The sequence below is a fragment of the Simochromis diagramma genome, unplaced genomic scaffold (genome assembly GCF_900408965.1).
Source record: "Simochromis diagramma unplaced genomic scaffold, fSimDia1.1 OVJJ01000361.1, whole genome shotgun sequence".
NCBI lineage: Eukaryota > Metazoa > Chordata > Actinopteri > Cichliformes > Cichlidae > Simochromis > Simochromis diagramma.
The window spans coordinates 5,094,952-5,120,359 of NW_024386860.1; the positions used below are offsets into that span (position 1 = coordinate 5,094,952).

Genomic DNA, 25,408 nt, shown 5'->3' on the forward strand with positions numbered 1-25,408 from the left:
TCTGACAGGGGGCAAAACCAATAACCGGCTTCTAGATTCCTCCTATCAGGTGGAATTCGCCTGCTTTTCTTAGTGTGCCCCGAGACAGGGCCGGAGTGGCTCTGTTCTCCACATGTCTTTGCTATCATCCGCTCTGCAGTGAAAGAGCAGTGAAAACAAATTCCTAGTGGGGTTCACTCCTATCTTATCAGATCAGTGTTTAGAGAAGGGAAGCCACTTCAGAGAGCTAAGGTGTGCTTTGCTCATCTCTGCCTTGATTTTTTTTATTTTTTCCCCCCCACATTCCACACCGAGCTCTGACAGCACATGCGTTGCTACAGTTTAAAAGGATGATCGCTGGTGACAGATGTGTGCATTCAGCAGTTGATCCAGTTACTTTACTTTGATTATTTAACCGTTGTTTGGGGGTTGTTGGGGAACTGTGGTGAAGAATGGCGGCGCTTTGAGACGATGGATGACGCATGTGTTTACTGTAGTCTAGGCTTCTTTGAAAAATTTGAATCAGAGTTGGATGTGTTTACTGCACAGTTCAGTAAACATCATTTCCTGCCATCTCTCTTAAGAGAGACGACAGGAAATGATGGAAAGACATGCAAAAAAATGCCCAATTTAGACTGTATAAATGATAGATATCGCTCCTGGAGTCTGAAAAGTGAAGCCGGCATGAGTGTTTTAAAACATGTCTTCTTGGCAATGGCCAGCAGGGGGCGACTCCTTTTGTTGCAAAAAGACCTCTCATTTGAAAGAGGTCTACTTTTACAGGCTTAATCATTAGCTTCAGGCTATGGTAAATGCATTTTAAGTTCTTCTTGTTAAAGTTGGAAAGGGAAGCAAATTTATTGGCAAAGGACTTCAACCACAAGCCAACGAGTGTCCGATTTAATGACAGGACTTACTTAGAGGGGACAGCGTGGTTCTGTGGTGGTCCTATTCAGAGCGTAGCTGTTTACTCTCACCAGGGGTGGAGTGGCAGAAACAAGCAGTCTGTGGGCTGCTCTTGCTTGTGCTTTTGTTGGTTAGGCAACACACAGTCCCATGAAAAAGTTGTATTCCCTTCTTTAGTTTTTTTTTGCATGTGTGTCACACAAAGCTATCTAAACCTACCTGGCCCTCTGTGAAAAGTAACTGCCCTCCTCACCCCCAATTGCACCCACCTCTGAATGGCTAAGAGAAAATATAATGAAGGTTTTGGAGTGGCCAAGGCAAAGTCCAGACTTAACTCAGATTGAGATGCTTTGGCGTGACCTTAAACAGGCTGTTCATGCTGGAAAACCCCCCAATGTGGCCGAATTAAAACAATTCTGCAAAGAAGAGTGGGCCAACATTTCCCCACAGTGATGCAAAAGACTCGTTGTCAGTTAGGCTTGATTGCAGTTCTTGTTGTCAAGGGTGGCACAACCAGTTATTACTTTTCACATACAGCCAGGCTGGTTTGGACAGCTTTTCCCTTTAACAAATTAAATCATCATTTAAAAAGTTTATTTTTTACTCAGGTTATCTTTGTCTAATATTAAAGTTTGTTTGATATGAAACGTGAAAATGTGGCAAATATATTTTAAAAAATCAATTCAGGGCAAATATTTTTCTTGTACTGCACTGTTCACTGGAGCTGACATCTGTGCTTCTCATACTGTATTTTCAAAGTTTTTCACACTTTTAACATTCATGGTTTCCAACCAATCGCCATTGTTATCCACATCAAGCTTTGCGCTAGTGGTTTCCACTAGCATTTCCATGTAAGGTTGCATTGTGTATGCTTTATGTAGGTAAATACCCAGGCACAGGCACAACTGCGAAACCATAAATTCACCATAATCGGTGGTTTGCTAGTCTTTATTTTATCTCATGTGTGATCAGGATACTTTGCCCAGAGAAAACCATCTAATCCATAACAATGTGCATTTATACTTGATATTAATAAACCTGGAATCTGCTTCAACTGTGATAACATCTCTATAAGCAAATTATTTGGACAAGGCTGGTGGAGTCAAAACACAGTAGCTGCTGCCTGAAGTACAATTCATAGTACTGCATTTTTGGCCATTTGCGTAGGTATTTGTCTATGCAGAGTTAAGGATGCAACCTACACAGACTTGCTTTTATACTTTCCTCCAAAAAACCAAATGTGTTAGCTAGCAGTGATGGTCAAATGATGATTATTTAAAATGTTGGCTGGAACAGGAAGTGAGTAACTACAGTTCACTATGAAAAGCACTACGAGAAGTGTAACCAGTCACCTCATTTGACACTTTTTAAAACTCTGCTTCACTGCACTACAAAAAGGTTTCTTGTCTTTTATGACCCTCTGTGTGTTTTTGTTGAAAGCGACCAACAACAGCACAAATATGAACAAGAATAACCCACAGACCAGTATTTTCTGACCTTGCCCCCTTGTGACAGTAAACAACATATAAATGATGTTCTGCAAAGAAGTGTGTAGGACCAATGCACGAGTGTGCCCCTTGAGTGCATGCAAGAAGCAGCAAATTCAAGAACTGTTGCCACTCATGTAAAAAAAAAAAAAAAAAAAAAATCACGGCGGTTTACGTACTCCTGGAAACGTTTACTGGAAATCTTAAGCAAACAGGGAGGGGTGAAAGTTAAATAACAGCTCAAACTGGAAGCATGTGGTCCCAGTTTATTACGATCACACCAGATTACAATTTAATTCATTCAACCTCCACCTCTGTGGTTTGACTGAGTCAGTACTGGTTAAATCACAGTGCACTGTGTGTGGATTTATAACTGTTTAAAAGGTTGTTTTTTGTGCGAGGTCCATTAAATAAGATGCTTCCAACCCCAAGATAACCTTTATCTAATGTATAACCCTTGAATGTGTTCAGAGAAATTTCCCTACACACTTCCAGCTCCCCTGAGCACATTCACATATTTTTACTTGTTTCCATTTTCACTGCCAGTAGCAATGCTAATGTGACATAACAGTAACTGACAGTTGATATAACAACAAGTGGAAACGTAGGATTTAGGATCTTGTGGTCAGACCCGTGTGTTTGCATGTTTCATGGGTTTCATGATGACTGTGGTATTGGAAAAGCAGAGTTTCCACCAGGAAAGTTGAATATTAAATGTGTATACCATTACACTAATATTTAATAGCAGAGCTGTGTTGGTGCACTTCTCCAATTGTGGTCTTCATTGTTTGCCATTCTGTTTCTTCATTTTCTCTCTGTGATGCTTGACTGTGTGTGGATGCTCAGGGATGCAAGTAGAGAGGAAATGTCAGCGAAAATATCACTTCGATGGGTGACCATCTCGCTATATTTCCCCTCATTGCATATGTGCTGAACACAGGCCAAGCGACCCCTGACAACCTTGGTTGCTAGGGGGGAAAAAAGTAAAATCCCCAACCGGCTAGTCTGTGAAATCAATTGCTAAAGCCCCAGTCACGCTGGTCAGTGACTCTCTGGCAACCTCTGGTTGCTAGGGAAAAATTTGTACACCCCAACTGGTTGGCGAGTGATTGCTGTTTGCTGGCAGTGAAATTGTTCCAAAGAGGAAGACGGTGCTGCTCCAACATTCTCCGCTCATTTGCCATGGTCGCCACTAGTTTACATGGAAGACGTCACTCGTCTGATTTGTCAGTAGCTTTCTGAGTGGTAGTGAAACTGGCAAGTGTGGCACAAATGTTCACCCATTCGAAGTAAAACTTGTGCTTTTTTGAAATATTGGTTGAGGCACCACGTTTATGTTACAGGTAAACATTTGGCTTTGTGTCACTTTTTTTTTCAGGTTTCAGCATCATCTTTGTGAACTATTTCACCAGCTTCTACTTCATCAACCAATCAGGGATACAGATTTTTTCCTAGTGACTGGAAGTTGCCGCAGGGTTGTCGATTGATCTCTGGCTTGGTGACTGAGGCTTTACACAGTGTTTTTGAATTTTTAAATATATTTTTGAATGTGGTAGTTGGTCATGCTGCGATTATGTCTACACCATACACTTAAAAGGTTCCTCTTCAGGGTTTCTTCTTCTCTGGATCCTGCAGTGTGGACACCCAAAACAGGAAATAACTTCCAAGGGTTAGGAACTGTGGAAATAACTTGTTTTTTTTATTTGATTTAATTTAAATGAATTTGTTTTCTATTACAGTATTATGCTTGGAAATAGAATAAACAAAATAAAGTATTGTTTGTTGTATGTATGTTAGAGCACAAGGCTAACTCACTTACATCTGTGATAAACTCTAATTTGTCTTTTAGCACTGATTAATGAAGTTCTTTTGAAGCGTCACAGTACTTGACCTGAGTTTCACCTGACTGAAACATTTTAAAAGATTTCTTCTGGTCAGAGCTGCCCGTCTTTATTTCCTGTCCTGCAGCATGAAGGAGCAGGTGCCAATGAAATTGGAAGGGACTTCATCATCGTGCTCTCGCCTATCAAGTCCCCTCACGTCATTTCATGAAAAATAAATGGGTGCACTTAAAAACTGGTGAGCCGTTCTTTGACCTCCATGTTTCCTGTTCTGATTGTCTTTGTGTGTGTGTGTGTGTGTGTGTGTGTGTGTGTGTGTGTGTGTGTGTGTGTGTGCGTGTGTGTGTGTGTGTGTGTGTGTGTGCGTGCGTGCGCTAGGAAGACAATGTGTGTGTGTGTGGCTATGTGAGGACACAATGGTGAGCAGTATGGATCAGTATTAAGCTGAAAAACTGGTGGGCCAGCTGCCATCGCTGCATTACCGGCTCTTCAATCTCTCGGTGTGGTCACAAGACAAGGTCAGAGGTTCTCTGGTGTGTCCCCCACCCCCAGAGCGTGTGAATGATGGACCCCTCGTGCCCAGGCCAGTTTTAGCAGTGGATTACTGTTTCAAAGAGCTGATACACTGCAGCTTTTTCATCTCAATGTGGGGTGGAAGGTGAGGCTTTAAAATGAAGTTTGACTGGTTTATGAGCTCCGTGTTGTACAGTTACGAAGTGCAGTAAGTACCAGAATCTCTGCATGAGTGTGTCCAGATCCTCTGCCTGCCTTCCGTCTCTCCATTATCACGACAAGCCCGCTGGACGCCTCTGATCTCTGTTTTGGTCCAATCATCAAAAACCTGAAGTATTTAGGTCAGACTTTAGCCTAGCAAAGAGACAAGAGGAGAAAAATAACTGTGAGAAAAATAGAAAGTACACATACCATTAATGCCCTCTGTTCAGAGAGTCTCTCAAAGCAAAAACACCGCCAGATGCAGCCGCACAGCAGACAAAAAGCAGGCTAGTTATTTGTCCTAAAATCTTTGTGCTGTGATGTTATAATGTGTGTTTTTTTTGTGTTGTGCATGTGGGGCCTTTGTATGTTTTTTTTGGTGTCTTGCTCACTCCTCTGTGTTAAGATGTAAGTCTAGTCTTAATCTCCTTGTAGCTGAGTATCAGGCTGGTGCTAAGACATTGATTGGGCTTCGTCCTTAATTGATACCACTGGAGGACCGCCCGCCAGGGAAATGTGGTTTCTGTGTGTGTGTGTGTGTATGTATGTGTGTGTGTGTGTGTGTGTGGAGTTTCTGGTGTTTTAGAAGCTAGAAGCGAATTCCCCGGTGACCTCGATGAAACAGAGCGCTCACCTATCCTTATCGAATCCTAATCTTGAAATACATGTGCACACCAGTGAGTAAGATGGCTTCTTATCCAACATCGTTAGGGCTCCAGATAGGGTTTCAGGACAAGCCAATGAGTACAGCAGCCCAGCATGATAACTTGGCACAAGAAATTGTATGATTGTCATCATTAATTCCTCCAAACACTCACACACTTACACATATTGCACCCAAATAACAAGTGGTAAATAAATAGAAAAAACAAGTTTCACAGTAAGGTGTAATGTCCACACATGCCACCAGAATACCTTCACTGGCAGTTAGCACTGATTCTACAAGTACACTATATCCTTGTAATAATAACTTTATTAGTTATTATTACAATGTGATAATAACTGACAATAGAGTTACAAAATGCTTTGCAGTTCAGATTAAAGCTTCACATTGAAGATAGATGAACATGTAAAAAAAATACATACACATAAACACACCCATAATCAGCCATATAGACTAAAGTACTGGGTCATGTTCACTTAATTCCAGCATAATACTGTGAAAGGATGCCACTGTAGCAGCAAGACAGTTTGTGAAGTTCTTTTCCCTTTCTAGATATTCAAAAATCAGCTGCAAGTGGTAAAAGTAAAACCAAAGTAAAATCATTTAGGAAACACAGTAACTCAACCATGAAGTGGCAGACCACATAAAGCTACAGTTGCCGAGTGCTGAGGTATGCGTAAAAGTCACTAACGCTCTGCTGACTCAATAACTGCAGAGCTGCAAACCTCTGGCATTAACATCAGCACAAAACCGTGTACCGAGCGCTTCACATGGCATGGGTTTCCATGGCCCCCTTTAAGTGTAATATGGAGATGGCCCAGTACTTATGTCCATATAGTGTATCACAAAGTCTGTTGGAGGGATGGAGCACTATTTTACCAAATAATATCCCTTTGGTTTGTTGGTTTCCACTGTTTAACACTTGGATACAAAATCTCCCACAAATGTTCAGATCTGGTAATTGTGCATTATGAATTCTATACTCAACAAAATATTTGATCACTTCGTGTTCTTTCTAACTATGTGTTTTCTTTTTATTATTCTTTGTTTTTAATTGCAGTGCTTTTCTTGTAACGTGTATGCTTTTTTGTTTCCAGTTTGGAATGTGGTGCTTTTTGGCTATTGTAAAGACTTTTGAGACTCTAGTGGGTTAAAAGTGTTGTATAAGTAAACAGTGCATGCTTGCTTTCTATGGATGGGTACATTCCTATCCCGGAAGACTTCACTCCCATCAGGATAGGAATGTTTCATCAAAGGACGAAGGTGAAACTGTTCCTTCTAAAGGCACAAACACACCACCAAAATGTCCACACAACACGACAAAGAGGACCAATCCCCTCCCTGCAGGGGTGAAGTGACTGTTAGCATTCGCCTTTAATTTGTAAACCATTTGCATTTATGTTATCACACACAGGCTTCTCTTTAAAATCAAGTATTGAGACTACAATTAGATTTATGTGTATAAAAAAAGAATAATGAATTTGCAGCTTTACTCCTTGTCCATGAACTCAGCAGTATAGATTGAATTGCACACATTCAGCCTATACATTGCTGAAAGTATTTTCCCCAATGAATTATGGATGTTATTTGAAAATGTTCAGTGTTCTTAAATGTCATCATTAAGCAGAACAAGGAGCAGCATCGCCAGCTCATATCCACAGAGGAGAGCGAAAATGTGTTTTTGTCTCTGCAGAGTTTGTGTGCGTGTGAAGAAAAAGATAAAAGATCCAGATCTATTCTATAGCTTGCATTATTCCTTTGTGTATTTGTGAGTCAGAGGGAGGAGGGTGGGGGGAGGAGAGACAATTCTTATGTGCATTGGAGGCAGCCAGAAGCTAGTGTGTATCTAAAGGCGTTCAGAGCAGGGATGATCAGAGGTTGCGAGCCTAACACATTCATCAGGGCTCTCCACAGGGACAGAAGTTAAGGCATGCCACTGAGACGAATAAAAATGCTGCGGACCAAAAAGAAATGAAATAATTTATTCCAGGAATGGAGTGGAGGGGATTTGGAGACAAGTGTGTGTGGAAGGGGAAGGGCAAGGGAATGGATTAAGGCTGCGTTCAGTGTCTGCATGAGATAGAGGCTAGCGCTGTGGCCCTGCACTTTTTCCTATTCCACACACTGCTCTGAAAGGAAATTCAATTGCCACTTTCCCTCACTTTCTGCTGGGTTTGTGGGACAGAGAGAAAGGGAGAGAGGGATGGACTCAATGACTGAATGCAAAGTAAAATCACGCATATAGAGTAATTTGCAAGGTGGGGGAATTTACAGAAAGATGAAAAGGCATCTCGAGCTTTATTAAAGACATGACAATGCTCTATGGCCCTTGCACATTACTCTACCAAACCCCTTCTCCAGTGTCTGTTTATCGCATGTAACCAGCCCCCCATCATGCAATTTTACGCTCAATTTTATAGCATATAGTCTCACCAGTACTATACAATTTAGTGGTTTCTTAACAACTGTTGAATGCAGCACTGTGTGGAAATTTCAGCTTATTCCCTGTGGCTCAAGATCTGTTTGTTTAATGACATCTATGCCAGATGGAGGAAGTTACCAGTCACACTGAGAGAAAACAACAGAACCGGATATTTAAGAAGAAAGAAAAATAAAGCAACAAAAACAATAAAACTGAATGTGAATTGGTGAACAAGGCAAAGAAAATATTTTACCAGAGGATCAGCCCTCAAATACTGCAAGGTGTTTGAGGGCTGATCCTCTGTCATGTGGCCTGCATGAACATGCCAAATTCAATTTCAGGTAGAGTATACTGCCAGTCTAAACCACTCCTCTGAGACACTAAGCCTTCTCACTACTCCTCAATCTCTCACTGCTTGTGTTATTCCCCCATCTTGGATATACATTATGGCATGCCTATGTTTCAGTAGAAATAACTGTCTTGCTGCAGAACATATCAAAGATATCCAAACCTGTAGTCTATGTAATAAACTGCAGTTTGAATTAGCTGAGGTTAGATTCCAGTCATTTATTTGCCTGTGTGTCTGCAAGTGCTGAAAGGAGGTTGGGTTGTTAACGTCCTCCTTCTGGCATTGATTAAACCCCTAAAAACTCATTACATATTCTTTTCCATAAAATTATCCTTTCACGGGGGTGGTTGTGGCTCAGGTGGTCAAGCACGTTGTCCACTAATACTAGGGTTAGCGTTTAGGCACTGGCTTGTGTTAGTGTGTGGGGGGGAGTGTGAATGGGTAAATGAGAAATATATTTTAAAGAGCTATAAAAGCATGGCTTATTCACAATTTAAAAAGCTTTAATTGCAACAATAATCTTTTGCTTCATGAAGTATAGTGTGTATATATTATGGCAGCCTCTCTTTCTGCATTGTAAAGCTCCACTGTTGTGTGGTGTGCAGTTTTAAAGTGCTTTGTAAAACCTAGTTAAGGTTATAAAGAGCTACAGCAGAGCTGAAATTGAAAAAAAAAAAAATACATAGACGTCATGAGCTCTGGAGCTGACTAATGGCCACTAATACATTGCTTGTGCTGAAAAGTTCATTCTGCAGGTTAATACTGATTCACTAGCTTTGTTACAAGTGAAACCTGAGGCGGACTGAATTGGATGCAAACCCCTGAGACTGAAAAAGGATGCAGTGTGAAAAATCTGCAGTTCCCAGAGTAACCGCTCGAGGCTGGCTCCAAAAGCAGGTGCAGATCTGATATCTCCTCTTCGTGTTGTTCCCACATCATTTTAATAATGTTGGTCCAGGATTAATATTGCAACTGAAAAGTCACATTGTTGTGATGTCATAGCTTTGAAATGTGGAGGACAAAGAAAAAAATGCCTTTGCTTATATAAAACTCAGTTCTGGAACAAATGGTAAGTATTTAGGTGTTTTCTTCATTCTTTTATAAAATATAATAAATATATTATACTAACTTAGGTTTGCTATTATTATTAGCCAAATTTTGGTTACCCGTGTTGGTTTGCTAGTGATTGTTTTTTATAGCAATAGCTAATTGGCTAATGCTAACTCAATGGTCAGACAATATCACTGGTCAGTAGCAATGCTGATCTTGGACGAGCTTTATTAAAATGATGGGTATATTAGATCAGATTTGTCGTTTTGTCCTGCAGTTTTTGGGTTATCCTCGGGGGAAATTTTAGACGCAGTTCTATTTTTTGGTTTTCCTTTAAAATAGTTTTTCACGGGCCAAAATGAGCATTCCACCTAATGTCAACAATATTGCTAGCATTAGCTGATAATGTACCAGCTCTAACCTCTTACTCCTGCTTTCACAAAGAACACAATGGCTGTGGAGAAATACGTCAGCCAATTGTCAGCTTAACATAATGCAATTTCTTTAGTGAGAGTTTGGTGATGGCATGTTCACTAAAGCTTTTACTTTTACTTTTGGCTGCTGCCTTCTCACAACGGGTCGCCATAGCAGGTAGTTTCAGCTTACTCAGACACCTTACCCGATGCAACCCATAAGGTGATTTGTGTCACCGGCTGGTATTGAACCAGCAACCTTTTGCTTGCTAAGTAGATGTACATGACTACATGAGTTTACATAATTCTCTAACTGTTCTAAAATTCACGGTTGTGTATCCTAGCTGTCACAGGGTGAAACAAACTCCCTGGGCAGGTTACAGAACAGGGAGCGAGTCATTCAAACTCACATTTACACCTGCAGACATTTCATCACAACCCCCTGTTAACCTAACATGCACATCTTTGGACAAGGGGAGGAAGCCGGAGTACCCAAAGAGGACCCAAACAGGCAAACTCCACACAAACGCCAGCCGGATTCCAGATTTGAACCAGGAACACTCTTGCTGGGAGGCAACAGTACTAACCGTTGCACAACTAGGCTTCCCCGTAATATAACTCACCCCTAATGTTATTTTATTTTATTAAAAATACTAATTGGTAAAAATTATGTTATAATGTTCAAACAATTCACCACCTGGCACACATGTGAATTATTTTCTCCAATCCATGTTTCTCCCTGCTTTCACTTGGAACTAGGAAATCAAATTCATTTCCTAGAAATCTTGTAATCCCTAAATGACAAATCTTACAGAACTGGCTTGGCGACAAATTTCTTGCCAGTGAAAAGTAAAAACAACTCTTGTATGAACACGCTCCTTGTGGGTAGGAAGAATCTTAAGTAGAGTTTGTTAGGCTTATTGTGTTGGCTGTTAATCTGCAGGCCAGCCATGTTTGTTTATCACTTGTCTTCTGGGTTGGATTTTCAATAAAACAGCCACAGATGTTGGATCTTCCTAACAGCACATAAATGCAAAACAGTGGTATTCAGATGCAGTGCTTACTTATCTAGTATAATTACCATACTCAAAAAATACTACATTACCAAGTCCTCGATTGAAAATGTTTTAAAAAAGTATCATGACAGTGGCATGTGTGAAATATTAAACGTAAAAGTGCTCAGTGAAGGAAATATACAAAAAACAAACAAGCACATTAATACATAAAAAAAATAAAGTGTCAAATGCTGACAGCTGGAGTCATGCACGCGTTCTGGCATGAAAAATGGTGATATGATGACATTTCCAATTAATATTTTGCCATTCCTTTAAGGAATTAATACCCGAATCTTTTTTAACATATGCTTTTAGTTTATTAAAAACAAAGAAGCAAATGTGAGAACATCTTTGGAGAAAATAATCTTAAATGATAACTCTTATTCACCTTTACAATATTTCATCGGGTCACCATTTCTGATGTTACCACTAAATAAACAGTGCAATGCAAAAGTCTTGCAAAAATTGATCCAACCCTCATTTATTTATATCTTGCTAGGAAAATGGAAAACGGATGTTGCAATCTACTGAAATGTGCAAACATCCATGGAAATACAGAATTTAAGGCAAAAACAAATTTTGTACAATACTAACGAGTTGAAAGTCAATATTTGGTGTGACCGTCTTTATTCTCCAACACAGCCTGAACTCCTTCAGGCAGCTTTCTTATAATTTCTTTAATTAGTCTTCAGGAATAGTTTTTCAGGCTTCCTGAAGGACATTCAAAGCTCATTTTTGGATGTTTGCTGCCTTTTCTTCCATTATAGGTCAAGATGATGCCTCAATAAGGTTGACGTCTGGGCTTTGGGGAGACAAGTCCATGACTGATAGTGCTCCACTGTTTGTGTTTGGCATTATTTTCATGTCATTTTCATTACCAATTAGACACTTTCCAGATGGTATTGCCTGATTGGTCAGCATCTGATGCTACTTTTCTGTGTTCATAATTCAATCAGTTTTAACAAGATCTCCAACACCAGTGGCTGAAAAGCAGCTCCAAACCATGACTGAGCCTCCACCGTGTTTCACAGATGGCTGTAGACACTCACTGCTGCACCTCTGTCATGACCTTTTTGTACATATTGATGACAGTTTGAACCATCACTTTTTGATTTTCAACTCAGTTCTTGTGTAGTTTGGCATACCTCAGTGTTTTCTCCCTGTTTGCCTTCCTTAAAAACAGCTCCTTTACAGCCACCTTTCCCTTCCACTGAGACCATTTGTGATGAGGCTTCAGTGAACAGTAGCTGGATCAACTGAAGGATCAGATGCTTCTCTCAGCTCCCGTGTCAGGTCTTTGCTGGATTTTTTTTACACTATTTCTTAAGGACGTTACTTTGCAATACTACTACTATAGATACAGGCCTGCTAATTCTTTTGTTCTCTACTCATCTAATTTCCTGATATTTTCCTAATATTTTAAGGGCATGATATGCCAAGTTCAGCAAATAGCTCTCTTGAAACCACTTTGTTGGTACAAAGTATTATTTTATGCCTGTCAAACCGTCTTATCTTCAGCATTTTCTATAGATTTGACCATTATTTAGTCTAATCTAATCTATGACTGAATGATTCATAGGTTAGTGTTAAGTGGTTTAAAAAACAGGATTGGACTGAAAAGTGATCAAGGTTTGAAAGACCTCCATAAAGCCTGGAGAACTATTGCTCAAGACCACTTTAACTATGTACAGGAAAGTCTGGCTCCTTAGAAGCAAGATAAAAAGAGATAAAGGGGAGCTCGAGACTTTTGCACAGCACTACATTTAGTAAATCTCTAGCTTAGAAGAAATAATTTTCTAAAAATTTAAAGACTTTTGTGTCATGGTGGAAATATACATTTCAAATAATGTGTTTATGCACATTATCTATGCACAGCTCGAAGTTTGTAGTTATTTCTATCCCATAACAGTTCTGTATATTATTCCGTACTTCTACTTTTTGCAAATGAAAACAGAAAGCATACTGATGACTTAATAAAATGCACTGTGTTAAATTAATTACCCAACAGAATATAAAGAAATATATATTAGCTTCTCATTAGCAAACAACAGGAAAATGCTGCTCACACTTTAATTACATAAGTGATGATGTAATGTGTAATACATAGTAAGGCACTTTAACTGCGTTTTTAGCACTGGATCTTTGATATTTTACATCTGTTTTGTCACAATATGTTTTCTTTATGCAATAAATACATAAACTAGTATTTTTTTTATGTTGTATCAGCAAATCTTTGCCTAATTAAGGACCCAAATACTTCCTTCACCACAGGTTCTATCCAGATGTTTTTAAACTGATAAACTGTAGACATGGACAGAAACAGAAAAAACACAATACATATAAGGTGGGACAACAAGTAAGAACTGGTTTACTGGGTTGTGTCTGATGTGTGCACGTGAGCATTTCTGTGTGCATGCTTGCGCCCCACAGTATTTGACAAGGAGTCTCATCTGAGGGAGGAGGAAGAAGGGACAAGAAAATAAGTAAGCTGGTACTATTACTGCCATCTTTGTCATCTCCATCATAATTACAAATGACCTTGTCACGTCAGGCGGGGGAGGAAGTACGTCAGCCACCAGCAGAAACGGTTAACCATGCCTGGTGAACAATAGCTCTTGAGTTTTCTTTATCTCTTAAGATAATCACCATTGGTATGTTTCCTGTTCTTTTACTGACATATTTTACATGTATATAGACTCGCAACTGCTAGATGACCGACAAAAGATATTCTGTTTTTGTGGCTCAGGTGGTAGTTTGATCCCTGGCTCCTTCAGCCTTCGTGTTGTTTTATCCTTGAACAAGATACACTAAATCTAATGAATCTTGAAGGTTTAAAAGTGCTTAGGCAAAGAAAAAAAAAACGTTTTTGTTAAGGAGTGAATGAGCCTTGTAGTAAGAAAGCACTTTAAAAGCTTAAATTGAGTAGAAAAGCACGGTGTAAGAGTCCATTTTCTTTATTTTTTACATCAAAGCAGCTGACCCATGGATTCACAATAGTTTGAGTTTCCTAATTGGACAGATTGATAATCAATTGTTATGGGAAGAGCCTGACCTAGTGGGTTTGATCCATTTCAAACCTCTAAAGAGGTTTGTAAAATGTTTTTACCATTATGAAAGTAAGAAATGTCCATTTTTAAATAGTTTTTGAAGAAAACAAATAGAATTTAAGGAGGAATCTTGTCATGGAGTCCACCATACTGAAGGCAATTTCATCCTTGCGCTTCTCTGCATCTGTACACAAACTATATGTGTATTTGTTTGTGTTTTTGCAAGAGAGAGAGACTGTAAGAGAACGAGGGAGAGAAAACCTTACTGTTTGATTGTTAGCTCAGAGCTAAACAGATGCATAAATAGAGATAGGAGAACCTAGTCACATCAGATTACAGCAAACAGCAAAAATCAAACTGTCTCTCACACTCTCACTCTCCAGCACACAAACACACATATGCAGTCACAGACAGTAGTCGTACCCTGGAAAACAAACAGACATCAGCAAAGCAATGTGCCTCGATTGTGCATCCAGCCTTTATTCGTCACAAGCGGAGAACGTGTTCCTATACTGTAACTATCCAGTGAACACATTCAGAAAGCGTGGGTCTTTGTTTGCTACAGAAGCATGCCGACGCGCATTGAGGAATAAATACAGTGATGATGCATACCATCACATGCCTCATAAAACCTAATGTTACCACTCGAACATCTCCGTAGACCCCAGGCAAAACGGAGAGCCCACCACAGGGACAGGGGGAAAGAGCGAGAGAGAGAGGAGCGCACGAGTGAGCTGTGATGATGAATTGATTGATGAATGCAAATGAAGATGAATGCATGTGGCAAATACAGATAACAAGAGGAATATGAAGAGCACAGCAGCTGGTTCACCTTCCCCCCCCCCCTGTAGCAGAAAATAGAAATAGCTGATATGTATCTAGCCTATTAATACCATGACAGCGACAGTGAACGCACCACTAAACCAGATATGGCTCTCTTATCGCAAATCGTATGGCCTAGGAACAGCGGCCACCAGTCTTTCTATACCATCTGGAGCCTAATCACTGGGATGGGACAAACAGATCAGCTTCATTGCCTAACATCCTAACCTTTATTGCCATATGGAACGTGCCCTTAAACTGACTACACATCAGTGTGCATGTAGATTAACGAGCAGTGGTTTATGTTCCTAATTGTTTGTCCCCAGTGCAGCATCGCTCCATCACAAAACATACCGAGTGGAAACAACGTGGTGGGCACTGGTGTGCGTGGAGGTGGACTGCGCATGCTTGTGTTTGTGGACTTAGCTTTATGATATCAGCAGATGTCTCACAGAAGTATCTGTCAGTATTTGCAGATTAATCAGTTAGTAATCACGATAAGTGGGAAGATAATAAATAAAAGTAACTTAGTTGCCATCCAGGTAATGTGGGTGAACATGTGTGTCTCTTTTCCTAATTTTACGTGTAGAAAATCAGCTTCTTCACCACCAAAATAAAAATCTAATTTTTCTTTTATTTCACCAGCAGCGATATTAGTTTTGTGTTTATTTCCCAAATTTTTATCTCTGAGTTTTCTGTCTCGGTGTCAAGAGGTAATGTTTTTCCTAATGAAGTTTAGTCTGTGTGAAGACATTTTGCAGCTCCTAATGACGACACAGATTCTGGAAATAGATTCTGTCTCAACATTTTTCTTTCGCTCTCTTTTTTAAAATGTTGTGATTAACAAAAAATGGATTTTTCTGTTTGGAATATTTTTGGATTTTTTTTTTTTTGTAACTTACATCTTGAGATAATAAAAAAACACTTTACCAACAAAATCTTTTTTTCATGCACATTTGTGATGACTGTGTGATGCAGTATCTTTAAGACTGATTGCTCAAAGTCTGATAAAGGACTTTGAGCCTCTAGACATTTGTCTGAGTCTGCATCTGCACAACTGCAGTTTGTGTGCACACAGATAATTTTCAAATTGATGATGACTCAATTGGAAGCGAGGAGTGCCTTCATTTACTAAGCTGCAATACTCGAATACATCAATACAAAGAGACTCTTTCTCTCTTTCTGTGGTTTCTTTTACATGCATGTCTACTTTTTTCCCCACAATCTCAAAGTCTGCTGGAAAGGTTAAACTCCTATCACAGCACCATTTCCAGAGCGATCTGAGACTAACTATTGATTAATGCTGATTTGACATTACACACAGATGAGGACAATACCACCATCTACATTTAACAAATTAATTTTTGGGAGAGAGAGGACTGTAAATAAAAGAGGGAGTAATTTAGTTTATTATTTACCCCACTGTTTCATTTGCATTTCTCTTTGCAAACGGTTGTGAAAAGTTACTTTCATATAAATGTGTAATTTCAGCTCTCAGGCCTAACTCAGCTGCAGCGTTATGACCCTACTGCATGCGTCTTGATCCTCCGCAAGCCGCTCACACATGGTCACTGACATGCTACTGTAGTAAAGATTTCTCATTCACATGCACGCTTGCGCACGCGCGCACACACATTTAAACACACACTCCATGCAATGCAAAGACGCACCAGGCAGGATGACACTCACATGTGGATCCACAAACGCTGGTGTGGCGCCTCCGTTTTGCTTGGAGAAGCAGAAAGAGGCGATAGGAGGCAGGAGGGAGGGGGAAAAAGGCAGGACGGCGAGGGAGGGATGCAGGGAGGCAGCCAGTGATGGATGGATGGAGGGAGGGAGGGAGAGAGGGAGGGGAAATGCGGAGGGACGCAAGGGAGGTGGCGATGGTGGTGGTGGGGCAATGAGAGGGCTGAGTGGTTCTAGTAAATATTTATATTGCATTATGATACGCGCGACAGTGAAAGAGGGAGACGGGGAAGGCAGAGAAAGGGGGGAGATATAGAGCGTCCATCCCTTTATTAATTTTATTCCGGACCGCTAAGTTTAGCATTCAACACGTGTCGCCAGTGATGGAGAGAGGGAGGGAGGGGGGGAGAAATCGAGAGAGAAAGGGGGGAGAGAGAGAGGTTGACGGTTGCTAGGTGACGGGGCGCATATACTGAATTTTAACAAAAGATCGGGGAAAGAGGGAGAGCTGGAGAGGGAGAGAGAGAGAGGAGAGGAGAGAGGGAGGGAGAGGAAAAGAGAGAGATCGGAGAAATTGAATACATGTAGAACATATATATATTTAGATATATATTTTCACAGCGCGCGTGTCTGTGTGTGTGTGAGTGTGTGTGTGAGTGTGTGAGTGTGTGTGTGTGGCGGCGGCGGCGGCGGCGAGAGGGGGACACCCGCAAAACGGATACCTCAAAAAGGAAGGATGTGAAAAAGGATGGAGGGACCCAGGAAAAGAGGGGGGACAGGCTGCTGAAAAACAGTAAGTACATTTATTTTAATGATATTTGCAATGCGGAGGCATCTTTTCTTTTTCTTTTTTTTTCGCTGCTTCACTCCACGCACACAGACTCTGTGCTGCTGCTTAGATTAATTGCGGCTCGGGCAGTGAGAGGGTGCTACGCGTCATTGAGACGGGGATAGCGGGCTCGGGTGTCGGCATCTGTGCGGACGCCGGTGATGGAGAGATGGATGGATGGATGGAGATGTGGAAACGGCCGGCGCACCGGGGCTTTGACCCCTCTGTCATTGCTGCGCCTGAGAACTCACAAGCACCTTAACGCATATGTTCCTTACAGCAGATGGGATAGATAGTCTAATGACACACACAGACACACACGCACACACAGTTTACCGGTAGTTCAATTAATCATATGGACTAAACCTTTAGGCTATGATTTTGTCTGCCAGGAAATTTCTGTGCATTATTAATAAAGACAGAGTTTGGGTTCCGTTTAAGTCTTCAAACACCGGCGCTGGCTGCAGTTTCCCCCTCACTTTGTTGCGGATGTATTAATTGAGGCGATCATATCTGTTGATGCTCATTTTGTCGGGCTGCGTGGTCAGTGTCAGTGCGTGCTTGTGTTTGTGTGTGAGTGAGCGCGTCTGCTCGCTCGTCTTGCACAGCTATAGCGCTAAGCCCGCAAGATTGCCGATCAGTTTTGCCTCTTGATCTATTTATATCCCGATACGCTGAATATTTGGGCGTATGGCAGCGCGCAGTTATCCCTCTGTTGCCACCGAGGAATCTTCCCCCAACAGGCTGACTTGCCTCAAACATTCTCAGACAGCTGGAACAGGCGGTTTTTTCCTCTCTCTCTGCTTTTTTTTTCTTTCTTTGCCCAGCTGCGTAAAGGAGTACGTGAGAGATTTCACTCTGTATGTACATTTTCTGCACCTCTTTGGGTGCCCAAATAACTTTTGTTTTTGCCTTATGGTACTTTAATAGAGTGAATAACAGGCACAACCAACACCATCATCATCATCATCGGTCATTTTCTAGAAAAAAAAATAGGCCTTGGCCCAAAGAGACCACCAATGGAGAAGCTCATGCTGTTGACCTGTAAAACGGAGAGGCACAGTGTTGCTTCTATTACAGATTTGCTGCAGTGTTTGAGAGTGGCAATGCATTGTGAGGCCAACATTTATCCAGATGGAAATTGGAATTAATGTGTTTGTTTTCCCCTGTTTCTGTGGGGTGTTTGGTCTCCCCCCCGCCCCCCTCACCCCTTCACTCTCTCAGCTGAATTCTGTAGCTGATATCCATTTCAATCAGCTCTTTCACCCACAGGTGACGTGCTCGGTACAGTTTATCACTTTGCCTCACAAACCCTGTGAAATCTACGCACAGGCGTACTGCAGCAGTGTGCTGCCTGCACTGCTGCCCGTAAAGTGTTGCCTTCAGTGTCAGTAGAGCCCCCCTTCTCTGACGATCTGTCGTACAGTTGCCCAGAGAGAGCTGTACTGTACCAGCTGTGAGTAGGGGCAGGCAGGAGGGGAGGGGACGAGGATGAGAGAGACAGCAGGTGTGGAGGGGCAGAGAGAGGAAGACAAGGATGAGAGGTGTGAGGACAAGGGGGAGGGGGGTGGAAGAGGGATGTGAGCGGGAGAACTGGGCGAGAGATTGGGAAGGCAGGAAAACGAGGTGGAGAGTAAGAGAAGGAGTTGGTTGGAACTGAATCTCGGGGGGGGGGGGGGGGGGGTGTAGTTGGAAAAGCACATGAGAAGAGATGAGGAGAAGCAATAGAGTCAACATTTGTGTGCTTGTTTTCTTCAGCCCCTGCTCTTCATCAATTTCATCTCATTGATTCTTCGACTCTGGCACAGAAAACCTTCAAGCTTAGCTCAGTCCCTGCTTCGTTTGTCTCCCCCCAGTCCCCCGTTCCCTATCGCCTCCATCCTTTCCATCAAAACTCTCACCTCTGCAACCTGTAACTTCCGCTGCAAGGTTTCCTGTTCCTTTCCCCCCCTTCCTTCTGCCCGCCCTTATATCATTTGCTCAACGCAACGTTAGTGGATGGTTTCCTCAATTCTGCCGCCCACCCAAACCCCTCTCCCAGCGTCTGCACACGTGGCACCCAGTGTTCTTTTTAATACCACTAATTAAGGTAAAGCTCGTTAGCATAGAACATCAATTAGTCTTTAACGAGATCAGAGGCCGCTGTTTTGGAGCGATTACTGTACTCTCCTCTCTCAGTCTTCTCCTCTGGACACTTTTTTGGGTTGTATTGATAAACAGTGTTGCATATTCACTTTGGCCTGCAGCAGTGCAGCTCAGAATTTAATACATGTGGTTGGGAGTGGGCTGTGAGATGCCCTTTTTTGATGAATTATCTGACTGTCTTGTGCTATTTTCATTTGAAAACCCTTCTTTGGCTTACTCACAGCAATAAATAAATCAAACTCATTAAGGACAAATCTGTATTTTCCTACGATAACAACTCTGACTGGTGCTCATTAAACAAATCCATATAATTTCAGGAAAGAATGCCCTCCATTGAAATCAGCAGGGAACACAATTTATCAAACTGACTCTTCTCTACAGTTTAAATTGATCTAAAGTGTAAAATTGGATACTACAGTCGTCAAGCTTTTAATGCCTAAAATCACTTAAAACATTTTTTTATTAAAGATACAGGTGTTTAGAAATTAAATGATGTTCTGTTATGGCTTAAAAAAGAAACTGCCACTCAACACAAGACTTACAACTAAAAGTAAATTTAATAAATCTGAATCTTTTCAGGAAGTGCCATTGTGAAATTTTGCACAGTTATAGCTGAGATAATAAATTAACTGCCTGCACAAAAAATAATAAGACATCTTAAAATTTCTATCATTTTAGACCTTTTAAAGCAAAAACACATTTTAAAAAAATCCAAAATGTTCTCGCTCCAGCTTGTCCAGTGTCTTTTTTCCCTTCATTGAAATTCTGGGTATTTAAAGACAGTAACACACGTCACACTGGACAGGGAAGTTTATAAATCGTTAATGAAGGAGTCAGGCTTCATTAATGAAGCTACAAATAGGTACATTTAGTAGAGGATGTTTATTTATGGCTTTATTTCTAGCAAAATTTTTACATTTCCATTTAAAATCAGGAAAAAAGAGGAGTATAGTAGTGATTCTAATATATTCAAATTTAATCTGTGTCTGCTAGTCAGATTTAACAAAACAACCTTTTTGGTAAAATCAGTGCAGGTACCTCAAATTTCTGCTGATTAGCTCCGTTACAGCTGCCAAGCTATCAGTGACAACTCAACCAATCTGCTAGTAATTAGCTATACAAGTAACATTATGATGCACTTGATTGTGACAAGTGCGAGGAAAAACACAAAAATCATCTGGTTGCACTGGTTCACCATGTTTTAGAGAGCGACGTCTCCCAGAATAAGGTATTTGGATAAACGTGTAAATGAATTAGTAGCTGGTGATGGAAGTGGTGCAAATATAGCTTTCAATATGATTTAAAATAACTGGAAAATCCAATACAGTAGTACAGTATCAAATCCTTTATGCTGATAGAGCTACATAATTGTGTCATTTTAGTAGAGTGACTTCAGAGGTGCATTCAAATACCTGGACTATATCACCTGTATAGTCACCTAACAAACAGATGGGAAGTAGAATCAAATGGACAGGTGGACAGGCTGGCTGACAGACACACTGATAAACTAAATCACACAGACACACACAAAACTGAGGGACAATTTAGCGTGCACTCCTTGCACAGTGTTGTCTAACAGGTGTGTGCACACACTCAAGCAGGCATGCACACACACACACACAAACCTGAGCCAGAGCCCTGCGGCTTGTTTTGGGAATACAAGTCTGGAGGCAGAAAGCAGGCACACAGCTTCACATGGCTGCATGCAATACACAGGCACACAAACTCTCAAAAAGTACATTCAGGGAGAGACCCATGGGTATGCAGTCAGACACACACGCACACACACACCAAAGCATACCCCAGAAATACACACAAAAGGAATACTGGCACTCAAACAGACACAAACACACAGTTTTGGATGAGAGAGGACCTTGGCCACGAGATGCACACATTTATACACTGTATATATACACTTGTGTGCACACTGCATTGAGACACATGCGCACACACTGACAGACACAAAGAGGAAAGGCAGGACGAAGAAAAGTAATGAAAGAAGATAAAGAGATGTGCAGGAATGTTTTGCGGAGCGCAGCGTTTTGCAGCAATGTGGTGCGGTCCTTCATGATGATGGATGGGGCAGGAAATGACAGCATAAGTGGTTATTAAAAAGAGGAAATGGGGGCATTTATAAAAAACTACGTTAGGCTGTGTCTGCAGTCCATGTCTCGAGTCATCCCGAGCTATTGTGTCATGCCTTCGGATCTGTGAGTCTTCCCCGAACTGCATGCGGAGCGAGCTTTGTTAAAACTCAATGTCATTCTCCTTTCAAAGAACTCAGGAGCTGGCATTTATAGTAGACTTTGTACAGTGTGCGATTTACAAGGTGCAGGTCCCAGGTGCGAAGTCAAACTTGTTTTATTATCTTATCACTTCATATAAAAATAGCTTTGCACTATTTTTATGTTAAGTTTGAATGTGAAATTCCTCCATAAACAGGTGCCAACCATACAGCTGCTGCAAATGCAAATATGTGTGTTTGCACCTGAGTGGAATTTGCACAGTGTGTTATCTACAGTACAACAAGGAGGGGAAGACAAGGAAGGAAGAGGGAATGTCAGCGCAGAGATGGAGAAAAGGCTCTGATGAAGATAGTTTGATGTTGCTGTGCTGTTTTAATGTGCCTCATCTCTGCATAAATAGCTCCAGCTTCTAAAACTGGCCTTGTGATTTGAGACAGTTCTACAGACTCTCTCCTGCTTTTTTTCGTTTTTTCGGGTTTTTTTGACACTGAAAAGAGTGAAATGTACAACGTGTACAGATGCTGTTAGCCTAACTCAGGATTACAATTAATTTGTTTTCATTTCAGGTTGCGATTTTTCATTATTCCTCCCGAATATTTTCTCACATCGAAGTCCTCTTTAGTCTATCTCTAAAGGTAATTAGGACCGAATGCCTTCTATTCAATTATGTAATTGCAATTTGAATCTGATGTGTCAAATGAACCAATAAACCACCGTGTCCTTAAGCTACCCTTGTTCGGACTCATCAGGGCGATTGTTATGTGATCTGTCCCGTGGTGAACTGTGGCATATACTCTATAAAAGACTGCAGCTTTGGGAAAAGAGAGACACTTGTTCACACATTTTGCACGGAGCAGTACAGGAGACGGAAAGGAAATCAATTCTTGGCACTATATGCTCCATGTCATCTACACCCAAATATTAAGTCAGCTGTTTGCAGCTCCTATCATGAACTGTCCGGGGCAATGTCACTTTGTGAAGACCAGTTTATGTCAGTATGTGTGTGGATCAGTGTTCACTGTTATGCTGTCGTTAGCTTTTAATTTGACTCAGTATCATCACTGACTCGACAAAGATGAATCATCAGTCATATGTTAGTCATGCCATAATGGTGGAAAAAGTGGGTAATGCGATTTTTATTAGAACCTTTCCACTCAGACCAGATGAATCACATTAAGACTAGTTTTTCTTTTTCTTGTGATAAAACACACTTTCACGTGAATGCTGTTTTAACACCTAGAGGGTGTTGAAGACACTCCCCAGTGGCAGTGGCCTCCAGAAGGATAAAGTGTTCTGCCACAACACTAAGGGTCAGAGTTACTAAATTGGGCAACATAGCGCAATCCCCAAATAGCACTGATAGATGTGGTTAGCTTTACAGGTTATTCACAAATGTTGTCCTGTTTTCTAAACAGAGGTGCGGTCAATTAATTTCAATACCAACCGCCAAAAACAAGCTTTAACTATTGGTGCAACTAGGGTCATCCGCACAAACCTCTGAGTTTCCACCTTTTACACACAATCTTGTCACTGCGCTCTCTTTATAATACAGAGAGTGCTTCTTTTTGTATATCTGGCACTCAGAGTGGTCAGGATTGTTGTGAGGAACATGTTGAAGAGCCCAAGGCACTAACCTGAACTCCAAACTCTCCAAATATCCAATCTGATCAAGCATCAGTGGGATGTGCCATCTCTGTGTCCCATCTTTCAGTTGTGTTTTGCTGGCTCGATAAAAACCTGCATGATTATTGGCTGAAACATTATTGTTGTGGGTTAATGGTGTTATTTATTTACATGTAAATTAGGCCCTCTCACACAGGTCTTGAGAGTCACACAGATCACTAGGAAAAAATGTATATTCCCTGACTGTTTGGTGAATAATTGCTGAAAGCTGATGGCAGTCACTGTGAAATCGTTTGCTGAAGCCAAACGCCCAGTCGCTAGGTGAAACTGGTCAGAAAGAAGAATATGGTGCACCACAGAAAACATCACTGCGATCGCTTTGCTCACTTGCAGGTTGCTCGTACTTTGCAAAGTCTGAGCTGACTTCCAAGCTACTCATCGAGTACTTGTGTAAAGTGAGACATAAACTGCAAATGAAGACTATTTGCTTTGTGCCTTTTGAAACATGTCGGTTGCAGCAAAAGGGGTTGCCTTTCACTTTTGCAAGCTTTACCTGCACGGTGAGTGATTGCAGACAAGTTGCACTGTGCACATGATGGGCTGCTGTGGCAGAGACCAAAGCCACCACAGGGAGGTTTTTTCCTTCTTGGAGTTTTTTCTCCTCTAATAGCAAAAGCACAGCTGTCAGAAATTTTTGATATCTCATGACATGAACCGTTTTCTCACTGCTTATAATTGCATTCTGTAAATGATAATATGAAATCTGCTGAAAGAGCGGTGGCCATCTCAGCCTACTGAGCACATCTCTGATGAGATACCACAGCTTCATATGTCAGGATTTTAAAAAAAATGGAGAAGACAGACATTTCATATTTGTTACTGTGAAGCAAACATCATAGCATTAGTGAACTCCAAGGGTGAAGAGAACACAGCGGGGCTCTGACATCCCCTTCACTAACCTCTCACCACCTCTTATTATTGAAAATCATCCTGAGTCCTGATTTAGACTTCTGCGGTAGGTAGGCAGGTAACTTTTGCAGTTAGTGAGGTTTGGTTAATTGGTGATTCTAAATTGGTCATAGGTTTGAATGCGGGTGTGAATGGATGTGTGTCTCTCTGAGTTGCGACAGACCGGTGATCTGTCCAGGGTGTACCCTGCCTCTCGCCCAGTGGCAGCTAGGATAGGCTCCAGGCCCCCTGTGACCATGATAAGGATAAGCGGAAAAGAAGGGATAGATGGATGGATTCCGGTGTTGGGTTCAGAGGTGTTTGCGGTTACGTCGTAGGTTGCGGCATAGATTTCCCACTGAAGCTATAAATCAGACCCTGAAAACGTTTGCTGGTCTCGATCTTTATATTCTTCTCCCCTTGCTGGTTAGGGTTGCTCTGTCTGCGTCGGAGTACATTTCCTGATCCACCAATGTTTAGACGATAGGCTGACAGAAGTGTTGCTAACACCTTTGGTTATGAGCGCGGGTGGAGCCAGATGTGCTGTGAATGCAGCTCAGACCTGCATCCAATATTGTTACGCGGCTTCAAATTCAAGCAGAAGGAATCCAGCTTGATTCAGCAACATTTGGCACCTTCCTTGGAATGAGACGAGCTTAATATTTCTCCCACTTTAAATTTTCCTGAACATTTGGACGCCTGTGTAAGTGTCACAGACGAGCTATACACAATCACCCGTACATGCAAACCTTGAGCACGCTCGCCTGCTTGGGCAACTGTGCGCGTTGGCACTTGCCTGTGTGTGACCTTGTACAAAGACACAATAGTTATCAGTGAAGGTTTCCCACACCGGTTTAATCTGTTTATCCCCAGAATAAGATTGTGAATCATTACTATGCAGAGCCAGGTGCTTTTTTCTGCTGTGAGTCTTGAGCAGCTTCCTAGTTTGTAGTTGTTAAAGAATGTTTCACCTTACAGGTCCTGAAGGGCTGCTGTGTCGGCTGCTTTTCATCTTGCTCTTTTAATTAGTGACTGATTTAGATCTGGCTAGGTGATCCCAGTGTCTGGCCAATCAATGAGGGAATTAATGGAAGCAAAGCAACAGTGTGGCTTTGCGACTACTGGTTCGAGAGTGGGAAAATAATCTGTTTAGCTTCAATCCTTAAAAACGTGGTATTTGTT

At 41.3% G+C, this 25,408-nt stretch overlaps 1 protein-coding gene across 1 annotated transcript in view; it reads left to right on the plus strand.

Annotated features, from left to right (window-relative positions):
* The first annotated feature begins 16,966 nt into the window (after nucleotides 1-16,966).
* The window catches only part of LOC120732389 (glutamate receptor ionotropic, NMDA 2D), a 54,552-nt gene continuing 46,110 nt past the window's right edge, over nucleotides 16,967-25,408 (plus strand). The window contains exon 1 of the mRNA XM_040029951.1: nucleotides 16,967-17,228. The gene's annotated coding sequence lies outside the window, so the exon portion shown is untranslated. The remainder of the gene's footprint in view (nucleotides 17,229-25,408) is intronic.